Source organism: Notechis scutatus, chromosome 1 (assembly GCF_049901735.1).
Source record: "Notechis scutatus isolate UNSWTSFEM ecotype Mainland chromosome 1, rNotScu1.2, whole genome shotgun sequence".
NCBI classification, from domain to species: Eukaryota; Metazoa; Chordata; class Lepidosauria; order Squamata; family Elapidae; genus Notechis; species Notechis scutatus.
Genome location: NC_142009.1, coordinates 75,048,064 through 75,065,826, shown reverse-complemented (window position 1 = coordinate 75,065,826; position 17,763 = coordinate 75,048,064). Strand labels below are relative to the sequence as shown.

Sequence of the window (17,763 nt, the reverse complement as noted above, 5' to 3'; positions counted from 1 at the left end):
ATTGACCTGAAGCTTGAAATGAAAGATAAATCGGGGCGTGGTTCTGGATTGTTTTGCAATAGGAAGAATGAGATTTTTAAAAATGGTTTAAAGAGTAATTTAAGATATATGGCAAAGTTTTGCCTGTTTTCTGCTATGAACTTTGCTGGGATTAGATTGTTTTGATTTGTGGGAAATGTTTTTTTTTTAAATTTGTTTCTAAGGGAATTTCTGCTGTTCATTTTTGTTCTAATAGTGATATAACATCCTTGCATATTTTTTAAAATATTATTCTAACTGCAAATAATGAGCTTCCTGTTCACTGAGAGTGAAGGAAGGAAGTTTCTTGGAAAGTGAGTGATGTGTCTGTAATAAAGTCCCACTAGAAAGGTGGCCTTCAAACAGTTTTGACTCCTGATGTTTGCTCCCTGCATTTCTCTTGGTAACATATTTTGAAAGTGGTTTATCAGTTCCTTCTTCCTTCGAGCTAAGAGAGTGACTGGCTCAAGATTACCCAACTGATTTTGTGCTTAAGGCTGGACGAGAAGTCCCAAACTCCTGATTATTATTTTTTGCTTGATGCTTTAACCCAGGGGTGTCCAACCTTGGCAACTTTAAGACTTGTGGACTTCAACTCCCAGAATTCCTCAGCCAGCAAAGCTGGCTGAGGAATTCTGGGAGTTGAAGTCCACAAGTCTTAAAGTTGCCAAGGTTGGACACCCCTGCTTTAACCACTACCTGAAGCTAGTTCTAGTACTACCCACATCAAATGTTGCTTCTCTACTTCAGGGGTGTCAAACCCACACCGTCACGACGGTGTCACATGACATATTGGGCCTTTTTTCCCCTTTGCTAAACTGGGCATGGGCGTGGCCAGTGTGTGACGCATCCGGCCTGAAGGCCGGGAATTTGACAGCCCTGGTCTACTTGCTACCTGTGATATCCTAGAACCTGGACGTATCCATAAGAGTTTCTCCCAGAGTAAACTGAACTTCAGGCTCAGCTTTCCAAAGCTTAAGCCTGAACTTAACAAAAACTCTTTCCATGGGTCTTTGCCATCCAAACCTACAAGAGCCTTTTTGTGCTCCTCTTTTTTGAATGTTCTCATCTTTAGCTCCCTGAGCAACCATGTTCCCCATCCAGCTTGAGAGGGCACTAGAAGTGGTAGCTAACCTAATCCTTGTTATTTTCTCATCATTTTTCCTGACGACAGAAAAGAAAATTTCTTAAACAGCGAACCAACCAACCAGCCACTAGATGGAAATGTGACCAACTCACTTCTGCAGCACCCAGAAAGCAATGAGGGTAGCCGGTAGGGGAGTGAGGTATGTTGGCAAAGTGCCATAGTGCTTTCACTTTGGAGGGCAAAGTCTCAGGAGTTGGGAAGTAGGAAAAGATTAGTGCTGGGAATGGGTGCTAAGCTTAATACCTTGCTATTGTTCAGCATAGTTATAAGTAACAGCTGCGTAATATTTTCCTTCTCGGGCTCAAACAACACAAAAATAACTGAAATTCAAGCGAAACTTATAGAATTGATTTTAATGGAATGAAATGGTGGTGTTATAATCTATCTGTGGCCAGCTTGCACTTTTTATCCACATTTGCTGCATGTAGATGTTTCTTTTTCAATAGGACTGTTTTCTGATACATCATCCTGTTTTAGCCGGTATCAGGCAGTGGGAAGCTCTGGTTTGCGATGACTTCATCACACAAGGCTGTGTGTGGGGGAGAGAGGGGGTTGAGGAAGGGAGGAAACCAGGAGGGGAAATCACTGAATGTTAAATGAAAACAGTGACCACACAGATATTATTCTTCAGGTTTGAACTGTATTCTAAAAAGAGGGAGTGGGGGAAGAATGAACTTCACAGATGTCTGCAATTTTTTTAGAGTCTATAGATTTTCATGTTTAAAGGAAATTTGTTTATTCATATAAGAAGCTACCTCATACCAACCCAGTTTGTTGCTCGTTGCTCTGCAGGGTTTCAGGCAAGCAACCTGATTTCCCAATCATCAGATTTCTATTTTTCTAAAGGAAAGGAAAACTAAATCGAAGATCTGCAGACAAACCAGGTTCTTTACCGACGAACCCATCCATATCCATATACTACTCGCCTATACACATGCTGCCATTTGACTTCAGTATAATAAAAATAAAGGAGATTAAGAACAGCGTCCCTAAGATTTGCCAGTGTTCACTAAACTGGACTGGTATACATAAAAACATTATATCTGGACTCCCACATCAGTCCTGCATAATCAGCTCAATTTACATCTGCTGACCATTGATGTACAATATCTATGGATTTTAGTAATATTGTAGAATGGATTTGTGACAGCAAATCCAGGAAGAAGATTGGATATTTATATATTTACATTTAAAAAAAATTAAGTGCCACCAGCTAGCAGTTTGAATATGGTTAAACACACACATGCACACACATACATATCCAATAAGGAGGGACATTCTCCAGCAATCTTTTTTCCAACTTGGAAGCTATCTTTGGATGGGTTGGAATAAGGAATCAATACTACTGAAATAGTTACAATGGCTTCACAGGAGGGGATGTGATGAAGATAGTGTCATGGACACAGTGCAAAGAATGATGTGACTGGGAGATCTTTGTGCTGTGAATAGTGCAAGTGAGGTAAGGCTAAGAGCTAACGCATCTCTGGACTTCTAGAGGCCTGGTTCACCTATAACTGGAAATCAAAATGTGGTTGATTGGTTAGGGTTTGGTTTATGTGATGTGCAGATCCATTTGTTGCCATTTGTAAGCTATCCTTTTTTTTTTTGGAATGAGTTTACATCACGCTAAACCAAAAACATACAAACATATTATGGCTTAACAACATGATGTGCAATCAGCTTGGCATCCATTTGCCACTTTAGATTGGTATGGGCACATCTCAGCTTTCCAGTCCTTGGGTACCATCTTTCCAAAGTCTTTCTATTCTTGGCAGTTAGAGATTATGATTCTTTCTTACTGGATTCTCCTGTTGTCCCAGTCCGTACTCTGAGCTGCCCAAGGCTTGAATAGCAGCTAACCAACGTGGTGAAAGCAGGAACAATCTAGGTCTCTGCGGCTCTGTGAAGAAACTTGCCCTATACTTATCAGTCTGAACACAGACTTGGAACTTTTCTGAAATAGCACTAAACTTGCATTGGTTTCTGTTAGATCGGGTAGATCGGTTCCCACAGAGACGCGAGACCAAAGTGTACATTCAGCTCTTTATTTCAGTGTTAAGACCTGTACAAGATCTTGGGCAGCCCTTCATATAGGGATTGCTCGCGGCTCGGCGGCCAATGACAGGGCTTTGAATCTCCCACGATCGGCTTGGCCAATCGTGGTTGATTCTTAGTGCACCAATCACGGCCATTCAGTTGACCAATCGGGTCGCGGTCCGTGTGGACCAATCAGTATTCAGCATTTGGAGTATGCTGATATAGAACAGTTTCCTTTTGAGCAGGAGTTTATTGCTCTTCTAGAACACTGCTAAACCAATGTCCAAAAAAAGTCCAACTGTCAACTGATGGTCAGATTTTCATTGAACAGTTCTTCGTTTGCCCTATGCATTGTAAATAAAGAAGCATCATTTGCCGGCATTGTATATATGGCAGGTAGGGATCACCAGATGGGGCAGCCAATTTTATATTAGTATCAATTTCTGTTGGTTCAAAAACTCTTTTTAATTTAGATATGAAGAAAAGCATCTGCTCTTTTTTTCCTTCCATCAGATGCCTCCCCATTTGTTTGGCTTCTCCCACACTTATGTTGCTTATTCAGTGCTTCTCTTTTTCTTTTTAGAAAGCTCGATTTTATTAGGGACTACGTATAGTCCTAAACAGATGTGGGCTTTTAAAGGATCTTACTTAAAACAAATAATTTTAAAACTGCCATAGACTGTAAAGGTGCCTTTCCAACATGGAATAAAACAGACCAGATTTTTGCTTATCTGCCCCTCCCTATTTCGTATCATTCTGGAGTGATATTTCCCTCTCTTCCAATTATATGATATCTGCATGGGTAAACAATGCCAGCATCTATTAGAATGCTCACCAAAAGATGCGAGGCGAAACATCTGATCTTATTTTATAGGCGGGGCTTGGATGCTCAGTTGGGATTCATAATGCCGCTTGGACAGATGGGATTGGTGGTGAAAAGAGGTAGCTGGTTCCAAGAACTGACAATATTTCACTCAGAGTGTTTTGAACCTCTTCGGCTGGCATTTGGTTTTTTCTTTTCCTTTTTAGGAACCCTTGCCAGTAACTGAAATGTGCAAAAATTAAAAATAATCTCCTGAGATGGTCTTCTGGAGTAATAGGGCTATGCAATGCTTTGGATTAGAAGGTAAAGTGTATGTGGATGTGAATGCAGCACTATCTCTAATTCAGTGGGATTTTTTCCCCCTTACAAAAGTATATTTTTCTGGGATTGTTTGGTATCTGTGATGAAATCATGGAGGAACATGTATTAGCCTTTATGATATCACAAAATCTATTGATTTTGTGGGAAAAGACTAATCACTATCCACCCAGAAGCTTTATGCATGCCATTCAAGCATTAATCACACCAATTTCAGATGGATTTGCTTGGTGTATTTATTTGGTGAGGAATAAAGCCTATTGGAGCCAGCAAAGTATTTTTCTGCTGGTTGCAAATTTCAAAGATTGAAGCCCAGTCTATATGAAAGATGAGCAAAGAAGGTGTGGAAAGGGAATTTCACGAAGGCAGTAGTGTCACCAAAAAAAACCCCACAACAACCAGGAAGAACATCAGGTCAGCCAGAAAACAAACTTACATAGGAAAAGGAATCAAATAAAAAGTATTAAAGAATCCCTATAGACAAAAGCCTAAGTAATTAAGAAAACTAGAAAAATAGGAAAAGGAAACAAAACATAATTTAGAAAACCCTTACAAACACAGGACATACCAAATAAGCAAAACAAACAGACAAAAGACACAAAATATAAATTACAAAAGGGACAGACAGGAGATTGCCACAGAACAAATATGAAAAACTATCTTAAAGCTAAAAGAGATTACAGAAAACCAATAATACAATCTGGCCACCCCGCGGAGTTTGCCTTCCGCACCCCGACAGAAATAAAGAAATAAAGAAATAAAGACAAACTCAAACAGGATTTGAAACATTAGGCACAAATACAAACACTCACACAAAAACAACTTACAAAGGGAGAAAAGGGCATAAAAAACCAGGGACTTACCATAAGAAGCTAGCTAGCCCAGGAACGCAGACTTCTTGCTGTTCTCTGCCTTCCTGAAAAATAAAAAGATCCAGCTTTCAAGCAGTTGTCCATATCCTTGCGCCGGAGCTCTCCCAGTGGGAAAATAGAATCCTTGAAAGAAAGGCATTTTGACACCTTTCAACAATTGGTGACCATGAAGGTTTTCCAGCCAACCCTGCCACCGGACCGGGCCCACGGATCCAAACCCAGCCGGCATGGACCTTCTTTGTCCAGGGACAACATCCTTTGTCCAGGGACATCCCTTTGTCCAGGGACAGAATCCTTGAAAGAAAGGCATTTTGACACCTTTCAACAATTGGTGACCATGAAGGTTTTCCAGCCAACCCTGCCACCGGACCGGGCCCACGGATCCAAACCCAGCCGGCATGGACCTTCTTTGTCCAGGGACAACATCCACGGACCCAGCCCGGAAGGTATAGGGTAGTAAAGGGAGTCCTTGGGCTTTTCCGCTCAACAGCTGCTTGAAAGCAGGTGAGTACCGCTTCAAATTTATAATCTTACTAGTGAGGGGAGTGGAAGCGTGAGTGGACCAGGTATGTGATTGTGGGTTTTCTCTGCGGAAACAGCAGGACCTCACCTCGTCCGTGATTGCCAGCCACACCCCAGCCAGCTGCTAGCTCAAACACAAGCCATGACCGGCTGGATTTGGGAACGCAAGGGTTGATCACGGAGTGTGAGTCCTTCTGAAGGACATAAGAAAAACCAAGCGGGCTGCAAAAGGAACTGGTGTTAGGAAATAAATAAAAAGCAGAGGAAAAATAGTCCTGGTGCATCCCGCAAGCAAAGCCCTGTGAATTTAGAAGGGGCCCGTACTGGCTGCTTGCAAACAAAATTGGAAATAGTTTGTCTAAAAAAAAAAAAAAAAGCAGAAAAGGTCATTCCAGATCCCCACCTTTAAGGGAGATCTGAAAACTGATGGCTGAGTGTAGGGAGGGGCCCGTACCGGTGCTGCTAGGGGGCAGACGGTCCTCCGAGATCCCCGTTTTTTAGGGGGGGGGTGTCTTAAAACTGACGGCTGAGTTTCCCTAAAAGAAAGGGGCCCGTACTCCGTGTGCAGGGAAACTGGAGTCCTTTCCAGACCTTTTTTGTCTGAAAACTGACGGCTGTAGCCCGGCTAAACCAAAGTAATCCTCACATCAAGCAGGGAACATGGGAAGTTGTAGCTCGAGGGCAATGGAAGAGACCCCCTTGGATAAATTACTTGAGGCTTGGGTTGAAAGGCAAGTGCCTGTCCTGACTGGAATGCATAAAAAAGAAGCAAAAAGAATTTGTAAAAAGTGGGCTTTATTGCGGGATGACATGGGTAGACAAATTTGGCCTGATAGTGGTACTTTAGATTATAAAACCCTGAAAGCACTTAAAACACACATTAAACCCAGCCAAATACCCTATTGGTACTGCTGGGCTGAAATGGCTAGAACCAAAGGCCTGACCGAGGGAAAAGATCAGGAAAAACCTAAAACCCATTCCCTGGAAGGAAAGACTGAGGCACAGATTATGACTCCCCTTTTAAGCAAACCAGTGCCAGGCAGAAATAGGGGACAATTAGAATACGTTTTTACCCACACTCCTTTCTCTGCCTCTGATTTGGTCATCTGGAAAAAGGATACCCCAGCTTTCAGGGCTGATCCTTAAACAGTAATTCAAACCCTGAAATCTATCATAGACAGCCATAATCCATCCTGGGGTGATATGACCCAGCTGCTACAAATCTTTCTAACTAAAGATGAACTATTAAAACTATTTGAAAAAACAGACCAAATAGCTAAACTGCCAACTATCCCTGGACAGGCAGCCCCAGCCCGCATTGCATGGCCAGTACATCGCCCTAACTGGGACTACAATGATACCAATCACTGGGATGAATACACAAGAACAAAAACTAACTTACTAGAAGCTTTAGAGGAAATAGGTAAAAAGCCTTTAAACTGGTCAGAATTTCAAAAAACAACACAAAGAGAAAAGGCAAACCCTGATGCCTTTTGGGTCCGCCTGTCAGAAGCAGCTATTGCATATGCCCATCTAGACCTTAGCTGCCTGAAGGACCAAAGGATTTTAGCTTCAGCCTTCGTGGACCAGTCCACCGTGGATATCAAAGAGCATTTCCACCGCTTTGTCTCTAACTGGCCAACCTTAGAAATAGCAGAGTTGCGCAGGATCGCTAACTTTGTCTATGATCAAAGAGACAAACTGAAAGAGGAAGAGAAAGATAGGAAAAGGAGGATAGAAAGACATGAGGACTTAAAAATGTTTGCTGTAATGCAACATGATGCCAGACAAACATCAGGTAAAACCCGCTATAATTCAAGGAAATGTTGGCATTGTGATAAAGCAGGATGGCCGCAAGGCAAATGCCAGCATTGCTATAGGTGCAGACAGGAAGGGCATTTCAGCAGGCAATGTAGGCAACACCTTTCCCGCAACTGGTATCACCCACCACCTAGAAACATGAAGCCAGGCAATAATCCAGTCCATTACGCTGAACAACAAAGCTTTAATCATCATGCTCCACCCAGCGTTCCTTTTCCTCAAATAAATCATAACAATGGACCTCAATGGGAGCAAAGAAGGGAAAATGACCTGCCCCTTTCCTGACTAGAACATGAGAATGAAAACACTGAATTCATGGCTACCTTTAACGGGCTGGCTATCCCCCTAAAAAACGGCCCTGAAGGGGAACCCATTGTCACCATTCTTATAAGAGGAAAAAAATACAATTGCTTAGTTGACACTGGAGCCACCTCCTCATTAATTACTGAACCATCATATAAAGCTTCAGTGGCTGAAGGGACTTGGGATAGCCTAATGGGAGTGTGTGTGTGTGGGGGGAAATAATCCCTGTAGAATTTACCCACAACGTAACAGTAGAACTAGGACCTTTCATATTAGACCATTCCTTCACTATTTGCCCCCAGTCCCCACTATCCCTACTAGGAAAGGAGCTCCTATGTAAAATGGGAGCTACCATAACATGTGGCAAACAGGGGCTGCAATTGGAAATCCCAGGAAAAGGCACACACAAGACAATCATGCTGATAACCAGCAACACAGGGCTTCATGAAGATTTTAAAAGCCTGCCACCCTCCTTATGGGGCTGGGATGCATCAGAAGTGGGACTACTTAAAGGAGCAACACTTGTTACTATCCAAGTGAAACACGGACCAAGGAGTCTAACACGCATGTGAGTCACGTTGGCCGCCACCCCCCCGATACCCTACAAGGCCTAGATCCTCATTCCCTTTGCTTAGATAGGGGGGATAGGGTTCTCTCTTCTTATCTTACAGCCCTGCAAAAGAGACTACAGACCCTCTGGACCCAGAGTGCGCTGACACAGACCTTACCCCTGGAAGAAACCCTGCATCCATATGAGCCAGGAGATTGGGTGTGGATCAAGTTCTTCACCAGAACCTCCCCTCTACAATCCAGGTGGAAAGGACCCTACCAAGTCTTACTAACTACACACACCACCATAAAGGTTGCAGAACGAGACTCTTGGATACATTGGACACATGCAAAGCCAGCAGTCATAGACCATAGCCAAACTCCACCACAATCAATCCCACCCATCAAACTCAAGAAAAATCTGGACACAGATCAATGGACACTTGCAGCATTCTTCAACACCATTGAACCACACAACTGTGAGGAACCAGGTGCAAACGTTGAATTACACAAAACTGGACTCCCAGGTGCTGAGTTATAAAACTCTATTTTTTAAAAAATTTTCTCTCACCTTCTCCATTTTTTCTTTCCCCCTTTTTTTTCTTCGTATTTTTTTTTAACAAGGAAGAGACTTGAGCCATACCTTTTAGTAATTTTTGAGACTTGACCTATACCTTTTTTTTACATTTTATTGTTACCTTCTTTTTACATTGTACAAAAGAAAAAAAGAAAAAAAGGGGGGGGGGAGGGAAGAAAAGGAATCTAGCAATGGGAAACATGAAATGCAATATATACTATGTATTATTATCTGTAACAATTGTAACACTTGTAACACAAGCAACTGTGTTCCTGGAACCAAAGCTTATCCCAGAGAAAGGAAACGTATGGGAATATTTAGCAAGGGAAATACTCAACACCACTAACTTTTGCTTAGCAGGAGGGAAATCAGTCAAGGACATCTTAACCACATGTCTAATGGGAGTGGCAACTAGACCACATAACATCATTAACTACACCACATTTAGAAACCTTCCTGACTCCTACGAAAGCATTTTTAGCTGGGGCCACTCTACAAAAACCAAAGACCACACCATGTACACCCTACACATTGCTGCAGTAACCACCTCTGAGAGATGCTTTAATGTCACTGGGTGCAGCACACCAAGGGTCACAGAATGCACCAGACTTAGCAACACCGAACTAAAATGCAACTACACAGAGACCATATCATTCTCATATAGTTACCTGAAGCTCCCACCAGGGTGGTTTTTCCTTTGTGACTTAAAAGCCTACTCATACCTTCCTGCAAATGCCACCAATGGCCCTTGCACCTTGGGAAGGTTAACCATGCTTATGCCATCCTTACAGAGACGGCACAGGAGAGCCTTCCAAACCCTAGACTCAGACTGTGACTCCAAAGTCTCCCTTCTCACCAAAGCAGAATATGTCTCATTGGCAATATCCCTAGTGGGGGTACCTGGATTGGCAGTGCGAAATTCTAGAAATTTGAATAGCCTAGCCTGTACCCTAGCAAAAGGCTTGAATCCGACCTCCCATGCCCTGGATGCCCTTAACAGAGAACTGAGGGAGGTCAGAGAAGCCACCCTGGAGAATAGGGCAGCAATAGACTTCCTCCTCTTGAAGCATAATTGTGGCTGCGAAACATTCCACAGGATGTGTTGCTCCAACCTAGACGAAACCTCAGGACTCGTAGAGAGGGACATCCACCACCTGAAAGAGCTAGCTCAAAATATTGGTCATGATCAATCATTCCTAGACTTTTCATGGCTCTTCTCATGGATACCAGATCTCCATTGGCTCAAAATCCTTATAACAACCATAGTCACTATTTGTGTCTTTGGATCCCTCATGTGTTGCCTCTGTCAATGCATACCACCCTGCCTTAGTTGCCTAAAGGCCTGTATCCCTCTCAGAAGAGAAAATCGAAGGAGAGACAGGCGGCCATGATGATGATCCAGATTGATCACGAATACCAAATATACCCAGACACTCAATCAGAGACCACCCTCTAAAGAAAAAATAATAATAATGAAGGCTTGTGGAAAGGGAATTTAACAAAGGCAGTAGTGTCACAAAAAACAACAACAGGAAAAGCCCAAGGGGAACATCAGGTCAGCCAGAAAACAAACTTACATAGGAAAAGGAATCAAATAAAAAGTATTAAAGAATCCCTATAGACAAAAGCCTAATTAATTAAGAAAACTAGACAAATAGGAAAAGGAAACCAAAAGATAATTTAGAAAACCCTTACAAACACAGGACATACCAAATAAGCAAAACAAACAGACAAACGACACAAAATATAAATTACAAAAGGGACAGACAGGAGATTGCCACAGAACAAATATGAAAAACTATCTTAAAGCTAAAAGAGATTACAGAAAACCAATAATACAATCTGGCCACCCCGCGGAGTTTGCCTTCCGCACCTCGCGGAGTTTGCCCTCCAGCAGAAATAAAGACAAACTCAAACAGGATTTGAAACATTAGGCACAAATACAAACACTCACACAAAATCAACTTACAAAGGGAGAAAAGGGTATAAAAAACCAGGGACTTACCATAAGAAGCTAGCTAGCCCAGGAACACAGACTTCTCGTTGTTTTCCGCCTTCCTGAAAAATAAAAAGATCCAGCTTTCAAGCAGTTGTCCGTATCCTTGTGCCAGAGCTCTCCCAGCGGGAAAATCGAATCCTTGAAAGAAAGGCATTTTGACACGTTTCAACAAAGGAACATGAAAAATCCACCTGTGTATAGCTATTAAGCTAGTAGCAGTTTTTGTAATGATCTAGCAGAGTCAACTGATCTTTCCAAATTGAAACAATTAAGGAAATCAACCAATTAATATAGACAAGAGACTATTATGTAAGTCACAAATCTACAAATAGTTTCATGTTTTCAACTACCTTTCATTTATTCTGCCTAATATTGCCAGTAATTTGTTTAATGCTAAAAATGGCAGGAGGTTTTATATTTTATCTATTGGTTTTCCTATTTAAAATCTGTCCTGGTGGAATTTAAAACATTGTGTACATTTTAATCCTTTAATTACCTGTTTTTCCCCCTCTCCTTTAGTCCTGAAATAGAATGTTTTCCTGGAAAACTGTTAACCATTTGTAATTTTCTGAGAACTCTGATTTCCCAAGTTTACTTCTTGATTAAATTGCAGTCTTTGTTTACTATGACTGATTTTGGACATGAGATGAATGGAGGCATTTTGGAAAGCCTTTAATCCTTCTTGTAAGAGATTAAATATATTTCTAATAGAAGAGTATACAGTATATGTAGCTCAGGGTTGAATTGTGGAGGCCTTGGTTCTCCCTGAAGTCGAATGTTTGCTGGCAGATGTTTCATTACCTAACTAGGTAAAATCAGTGCCATTGAACTGGGATTTGCTCCCTGTTTATATACTGTAGCTTACCCTGCAAGTGTTGGTGCTGTTTGGCTTTCCCTTTGGTAGTTTCTTGGTTAGAGTATTGCTTTCTGCTTGATTGTTTTTTCTGGTGTTAATCCCTGCTTATCTGGGTGTAGGCTGCTGGTCTTTTTATTTTGTTCTTAGTTGTTGTTTTTTTTAGTATCACTTTTGAGTGGTGTGTAAATGTGGTTTACAGCAGAGTTCCCCAACCGTTCCAACTTTGTGGACCAGCTTTGGGGGGGGGGCAATGGTTCCACGCAAATGGCGGGCAAACCTGGGCACGCATTGGTACAGCTCCAAATGGAGCATGCATGCCCAGGTTTACCTGCTGCTTGCACAAGGAGGGATGCACATGCATACTCACAAAGCATTTCTGCAGTCCGATTCCAAAGGGCTCAATGCCCAGTTGGGGACTCTTGGTTTACAGCATCTTTATCAGAGGTGGTATTCAGCAGGTTCTGACCAGTTCTGGAGAACCAGTAGCAGAAATTTTGAGTAGTTCAGAGAACCGGCAAATACTACCTCTGACTGGAGGTTTTACAGTATCCATCCCCTGTCACACCCACCAAGCCATGCCCACAGAACTGGTAGTAAAAAAAATTGAATCCCACCACCGATCTCTATGTATTGATTAATGGCTGATCTGACTGAATGCCAAGCTTCCAGGAACTGCCTAGCATTTTTGGATTTGGCTTGGTCTAAGATATTTATTTATTTATTTATTTATTTATTTATTTATTTATTCATTCATTCATTCATTCATTCATTTATTTATTTATTTATTTATTTATTTATTTGATTTGCCAATTGTTTACAAGATAATAAGTATAAGTGTATACATAGTTGTGAATACATGAAATGGGTACATATAAGAAAGATAAAAGAAGAATAAGAGAAACAATAGGACAGGGACGGTAGGCACGTTGGTGTGCTTATGCACGCCCCCTACAGACCTCTTAGGAAAGGGGTGAGGTCAATAGTAGACAGTCTAAGGTTAAAGTTTTTGGGGTTTGGGGAAGAAACTACAGAGTCGGGTAGAGTATTCCAGACATTGACCACTCTATTGCTGAAGTCGTATTTCCTGCAATCAAGTTTGGTGCGGTTAACTTTGAGTTTGTATCTATTGTGTGCTCTTGTGTTGTTATGGTTGAAGCTGAAGTATTCATTGACAGGTAGGACATTGCAATGTATGATTTTATATACCATGCTTAAATCAGACCGAAGACGGCGTAATTCAAGGTTTTCTAGTTCTAGAATTTCAAGTCTGGTGGCATAAGGTATTCTACAACGAGTAGAGGAGTGGAGAACTCTTCTTGTGAAATATTTCTGGACTTTCTCAATTGTGCTAATATCAGATACGTAATGTGGGTTCCAGACTGATGAACTGTATTCGAGTATTGGTCTAGCAAATGTTTTGTATGCTCTGGTTAGTAGTGTGATATTACCAGAGAAAAAGCTACGTAGGATTAGGTTAACAACTCTTAATGCCTTTTTGGCTATGTAGTTGCAGTGGGCTCTAGCACTTAGATCATTAGAGGTGAGTATTCCAAGGTCCTTTACAGAGCTTGGGTCATCAACAAGATCTTGACTATTCAGCTTGTATTTTATTTTCTGATTTTTTTTGCCAATATGTAAGACAGAGCATTTATTTGTTGAGATTTGAAGTTGCCATTTGTTTGACCATTCGGATACATAGTCAAGATCTTTTTGTAGGGTAGCAGTATTGTCTGTGGTATTGAACAGCTTTACATCATCAGCGAAAAGAACGCAATTGCTCTTAATATGATCACAGAGGTCATTTATGTAGAGTATGAAGAGAGTTGGTCCTAGAACACTGCCTTGGGGGATACCACTATTGACAGGTACAGAATTTGATAGGACGCTCCCAATTTTGACCATTTGTTGTCTGTTTGCCAGGAATGCTTCTATCCAGTTATTCAGTTGTCCAGAGATACCATAGGATTTTACTTTTAGGAGTAGTTTGTCGTGTACCACTGAATCAAAGGCTTTACAGAAGTCTATGTAGATTGCGTCTATTGCTTTGCCCTGGTCGAGTTGTGTCGTCCATATGTTTTTTGCAGTGTAAGAGTTGCAGATTACAGGATAGTTTTTTTTTGAAACCAAATTGTTTATTGGAGAGTAGGTTGTTTGTCTCTAAGTGGAGGATGATGGATTGGTTAATAATTGATTCCATGACTTTACAGGTGACGCAGCATAAGGAGATTGGTCTGTAATTTTCAACTAGGCTTGGGTCTCCCTTTTTGAAGATGGGGATGACTGTGGCTTGTGACCATAGGTTAGGCAAGGAGCTGGTCCTGAAAGATTTTTCAAAGATTATGCTTAGAGGTTTGGCTATGGCAGTGGATAGCTTTTTTAAGAAGTAGGCACATATTCCATCTGGTCCAATAGATAGAGATGGTTTTAGATTGCGTAGTGCTTTTTCAACATTGTCTTCTGTAAAATTGATATGTATTAGATCATTGTTGTTATCTGTGGTACGGCTAGGAAATACTGGGCATGATCCATTGCTGTTTACAAATACTGAGCCGAAGAATTTGTTAAAGATGTTGGCTTTAGTGGTGTCGTCGTTGCAGTCTTTACCATCAGGTCCTATCAAGGGTGGGATAGACCTTGAGTCTTTTAGTTTGTTGTTTACAAAATTGTAAAAAGCACAGGTGGAATTGGTGCTTAGAAGGTTTTCCTCTTGTTTAATGTGATAATTGATGCATTCGGTCTTTATCTGGTGGCATAAATTTTTGTATCGGCTTTTGAAATTGGCAACGTGACCAGATTTGTTTTTCCGCCAGAGTGATCTCTTTTTGGATTGAAGTTTCCTTATTGTTATGGGTAATCTGCTTTTTTGTTTTGTTTTGGGAGTTGTTGTTGGTACATATAGTTTGATGACTCTTTTGACTTCAAGTAAAAATATGTTGTAATGGTCTTCAGCAGTATTGCATCCAGTGAATAGAGATTGCCAATCAAGGGATGAGAGATCATTGTCTATAAGATCATAGTTGCCTTTTTGAAGTTACAATTGGGGATTACATCATTGTGGTGATTTTTGTGTGGGCGTATGTTGAGACAAAAGTCAATCATATTGTGGTCACTGCTGGAAAAGGGTTCTTTAGTTTGTATTCCGTAAATTAAATTCAAACTATTGCAGAAGATGAGATCGAGGCAGTTGTTTAGTCTAGTGTTGTTGGTTACTAGTTGTTCCAGTCCCAGATTTGTAATAGCATTGTAGAAGGTTGTGTGTATGATTTCAGTTGTACATTCATTTAGGGTCCAGTCAATATGAGGTAGATTGAAATCACCAAGAAAGATAAAAGGGTATGGGCAGGATGCAGCCCATGTTAGTAATGTATTTAGCTTGTTTACATGTTCGATGTCATAATCAGGTGCTCTGTAACATAGTAAGAATCGAATTGTGATATTTAAGGATAGTTCACAGATGATGGTCTCAGGAAGAGCAAGCTCCTGGGTAACTTGGATATTTTTTAGATGTAAGGACTTTTTATAGTAGATAGCAACACCACCTCCTCTACAAATTTCACGATCTGATAGGTAAACATGATAGTCCCTTACTGTGGTAATGGAGTCAGGGAGAGATGCATTGAGCCATGTTTCACAGACAAATATAATGTCGAATTTAGCCATATTTAGTAGGAGGAAAAATTCAGGTATTTTATTCACGAGGCTTCTTGCATTGAGTAGTTTGCATTTAAGGCCAGTAGTAGTTGGAATTGAGGTAGTTAGGGGCGTGCATGCCTAGTCTTGGGTGATGGTGGATCGGTTGAGGTAGGGTTGTGGTTGAGGGTTAAAGCTGAGTTGCGGGTTGTGTGGCTTACTTTTGATACCGTCAGCATGGTAGTCAATGTACAATATTCACAGTTTCCCAGTTGAAACTATGGTTAACTCTGTCCATGTGTTAGGAGATTAAGGACTTTTCATGTCTTCTGACTGCTAGCTTGTGTTCATAGATACACTCTGCTAATCTTCTGCCTGTCTATCCTATGCAGTGGCTCTTATAGTCCCTACTTACACTATAAGTTGTACATGATTCCTGTTTTTCTTCTTGGGTGACTGGCCTTTTGATTTACTTAAGATGTCTTGGAGGGTTTTAGTTGCTTTATGTGTTGTGATGATGTGGCAAACCAAAGATGACTTACAAAGATAATAGTGATCTGGGGATTGCAAGTCTATTTTGCCATATTATTGTCAAAACTCCTGTTATATAATATACTTTTGTCAGTATCTTCCAGAGAAGGACCCATTAACATGCAAGCTCACTGATGCTTGCACACACAAAAGAAAGCTTTAAAGATGCAGAAAGCTTCTTTTTCCTGGGTGAATTCAAGCAGATCCTGGACAGTTATTTAGAAAGTATTCTTTAATTTGGATTGCAGGGGTATGCTGAGCATTGGACTCAATGGCTTAAACAGATCTGGGGACTGTGATGTGGCTTGTTTGGGGCAGAACTGCACTTCGCCTGAAAGATCAGATACGTGATCTGAATATGTTCATTGAACCTCAGCTGTCATTGTGTGCAAGTGGCAGCTGTGGCAAGGGCCATATTTGCACAATTACAACTAGGCTACCATCTGTGACTCTTTTTTGAGCCAGTTTAGTTCAACTGGTTGCTCCCTGTCTTGGCCATTGTAATATATTTTATGTAGGGCACTCTTTGAAAACTGTTAGAACACAGTGCGGCTAATGCATATACGAAGATCACTAATAAACAAATTTATTAGTTATCAATTCTACACAACGTACTACTAGACGTACAGTTAGTCCTTGCTTAATGATCATAGTTAGAAGCTATAACTCTGTTGCTAAGCAATGAAATTCTCAAGCGAGACATCATGTGACTGTGGCAGACTTATCTCATTTCCACCATGGTTATTAAACAAATCACCTGCTGTCATTAAGTGAAGCTGCCACGGGGCTCTCCTCCTTCGCTCCAGCTCCTATTAGGGACATGAAAGGAGTCCCCAAGTGGGTGTCCCTGGACAATGGTGATGTAACTGGCCAATGCTTTCAACCAGGCAGTTCCTCATTGCTTCTGACATGAGTGCAATGTGATTAAGTGAAGACTATGATGGATGCATGACACCATTTCTGCATGGTCTCTAAGTGAGTCACTCATGATCATTAAGCAAGACTGTTATATATATTTGCATACTTGTAATACTGCATTATGATTGGTCCGCCAATGCTGCCTATTGATTGGTCCATACTGACTACTTGAATACTGTTTTATAATTGGTCCGTCTGACGGCGGGAAGTTTAAGGAGCCATCATTGGCCACGAGCCGCGAGCAGCCGCTATAAAAGAGGCTGCTGCAGCTCCGGTTTTGTTGAAGTTACTGAGAGCAAATAAAGAGCTGAAACCACACTGGTCTCGAGTCAGTCTGTTTCCCGCGACAGAACAAAGACAATGATTTCTGATTTTATTGCCGGCCTCTCCATTGACTCTCCTTGTTGTAAGCTGGCATTGAAATCTGCAAATGGTGATCATGAGACCATGGGTTGCTGTGATGATCATAAACATCTATTGGTTGCCAAGGGTCCAAATCTCAATTATGTGACCGTAGGGACATTTGCAATGGTTGTAAGTGTGAGGACCAATCATAAAGTTAAGTTTCAGCACGACTGTATCTTCAAACAGCCTTTTATTAGGGCAGTCATTAAGCCTCTCAAATTAAACAAGTTCTACCTGTAATCTTATTTACCTTTAAACCTCTAAAAATCTTAGGACCAGATTAGCTTAGGATGCCTCTCACATTATACATTTTGGCTAATGAAATCTGAAAGGGAAACCCTTGGGATGATGCCTGCATTGTCAGGTGCTCATTTATGTTGCACGCTCCCATGTTTGGTAGTGCTTTGGGAGTTGCATTTAGCACGCTTGACGATTAG

At 41.2% G+C, this 17,763-nt stretch overlaps 1 long non-coding RNA gene across 1 annotated transcript; it reads right to left on the bottom strand.

Moving 5' to 3' along the window:
• Positions 1-1,538: 1,538 nt before the first annotated feature.
• LOC148132862 (uncharacterized) lies at positions 1,539-11,417 on the bottom strand. The gene is made up of 3 exons (XR_015746433.1): positions 10,993-11,417; positions 5,207-5,259; positions 1,539-1,694 (listed from the first exon to the last, which is right to left on the bottom strand). It is a non-coding gene; the product is annotated as an uncharacterized LOC148132862 (long non-coding RNA).
• Between the last annotated feature and the right edge of the window lie 6,346 nt (positions 11,418-17,763).